Source organism: Girardinichthys multiradiatus, chromosome 8 (assembly GCF_021462225.1).
Source record: "Girardinichthys multiradiatus isolate DD_20200921_A chromosome 8, DD_fGirMul_XY1, whole genome shotgun sequence".
NCBI lineage: Eukaryota > Metazoa > Chordata > Actinopteri > Cyprinodontiformes > Goodeidae > Girardinichthys > Girardinichthys multiradiatus.
In genome coordinates, this window is record NC_061801.1 from 31913104 (window position 1) to 31915219 (window position 2116).

At 42.3% G+C, this 2116-nt stretch overlaps 1 long non-coding RNA gene across 1 annotated transcript; it reads right to left on the bottom strand.

Moving 5' to 3' along the window:
* Positions 1–1195: 1195 nt before the first annotated feature.
* LOC124872999 lies at positions 1196–1879 on the bottom strand. The gene is made up of 3 exons (XR_007039412.1): positions 1847–1879; positions 1527–1655; positions 1196–1385 (listed from the first exon to the last, which is right to left on the bottom strand). It is a non-coding gene; the product is annotated as an uncharacterized LOC124872999 (long non-coding RNA).
* Positions 1880–2116: the final 237 nt, after the last annotated feature.

A 2116-nucleotide genomic window follows, 5' to 3' on the forward strand; every position in this document is an offset into this window, starting at 1 on the left:
TCAATTGAAAATTCACAAGACAAGTAGTAGTAAAACATTCAACATTTAAAATAAAATAAAAACATACTATAATTACAACACAGCATAAATGGCATACAGATTTGAGAGAACAATTTAAACAGAGTTCTTGAGTTGTGATAGAATGCTGAAATATCAATGTTTTGTGGCTTTGGGAGATTATATAGGCCAGAATAATATTTTGATTAATGCTAATCAAAGCATTTTCGTTCTTTAACTAGATGCCTCGACAGCCATCAATAGACAGGGATTCCCTTATTGCAGTTCTGTGCAGTTCAAAAGAAGCTATCCTTCTAAATGGCAAAATAGCCACTCCAGCTGCCACTATTTGGACAGTATTAAGTCAGCAGCTGGAAAACAAGATGTCTCCAAAAGCCCTGTACACTTTTGTAAAGTCTAACAGACACAACATCTGGTCATGTTTGGAGTCAGTGAGCAGGAAAGTGATCGTGAGAGCAGTGTGGACACAGAGTTTGACTCTGGACACAGAGTTTGACTCTGGCTCCATTTCTCCTGGACAAGACGACTGCTCAGGTTTTCAGCTTGAAGTTCCTTTTGAGGAATGGATCAAATTTGTACCTGAGAAAGTGGAATATAATGACAAGTTTTCATCATCTGGCAAAAGGGAATACATGATTTTGAAGCCTGGCACTTTGAGTCATGTAATTAACCATCTGATTTGGAAAAAGATCAAAAGCACATGTACAATTGTGTTCCAGAGAGCAAAAGTTTATCCAACTGTCACAAGCAACTACATAGATATCAAAGGCTTCTGTAAAGAGTGTCAAGGCCATATTAAAATGACTTGTGCTAGAGAACCAACGGTAAACAGCCCAATGCTGCTTCAGTGTTCCATCGAAGACACTGATATCTCCCTGCACACTGGGCAATCCAAGAGGTTCATGTCTGGAAACCTTCGTGCACAGATTTCAAAAGAGCTGTGTGAGGGCAGGATGGAGCCGGCTGTATGGAGGTCAGCGAAGGCATCAGATTTGATGGATATTGGAGATGCTGAGCCAAGACACCTTACAAATTTGGCCACCCTACGAAAAGCTAAGCAGGAGAGAAGAGATTTGGAATTAGGTGACAAAGATCCCATTTTGTCTTTGCAGTTATTAAAATATAGCACACCTCACAGTGGTAGTATAAGAGACACTGGTCTAGACTAGTTCTTCTGCCACTATTGGAGTCAAACACAGCTACATGTGTATAAGGCATTGTCCAAAAAAAGCCCCTCAGTAGTTTGCTTTGACGCAACTGGCTCAGTTGTGAGAAGACTGGTGAGACCAAATGGTACATCTGGCCACATCTTCTTATATCAAGGCGTTCTGACAGGGGACAACTGCTCAGTCCCAGTTGTGCAAATGCTGTTAGAGAGACACGACATTAATGCAATTGCAACATGGCTGACAGAATGGCTTCGTACAGGTGCTGCTATACCAAAGGAAGCCGTAAGTGACTTTTCTCTGGCTATTCTTGGTGCTCTGGTGAAGGCCTTCACTCCTTACCCCGATCTGAAGACATACATTAACGAATGCTTCCGTTTGCTACTTGGGAACCAGTCTGCAAAACTTCCTCCTTGTTTTATCAGGGTTGATGTGGCACACTGCATAAAGATGATCTGTCAGTGGGACTGCCTGAAAAACAAGTCACACCGTGTCAAAGATTTCTTTGTCAGGGCAATAGCAAAGCTTCTTCAATCACAGTGCTTGGAACATGCAAAACAGCTAATACATGCCATCACTGTTGTGGCCCTCAGTGAGGCAGAGGGTGATGATAGTTCTGGAGTCCCTCTCGAATCAGAGATGTGCAAAAAATATCTAAAAACCCAGATCACAGAAGACTCCATCATCATTCCAGCTGAAGATCCAAATGAAATGTATCAAGTGGATCCTTTTGACGAGATCCAGACTGACCTACGTGGCTGGGTATCAAACATATGCGAGGAGAGCAGGTCACTCGCTGCAGCCAATGGGGATAGGGATAACATCCATTTCCTCCCTGATATTGTTCCACACATAATAAGACTAGCAAGTTACTCACCACTTTGGACAGGAGTAATGGTCCCCATCTTCAAAAGCACCAACCTCTCAGCAAG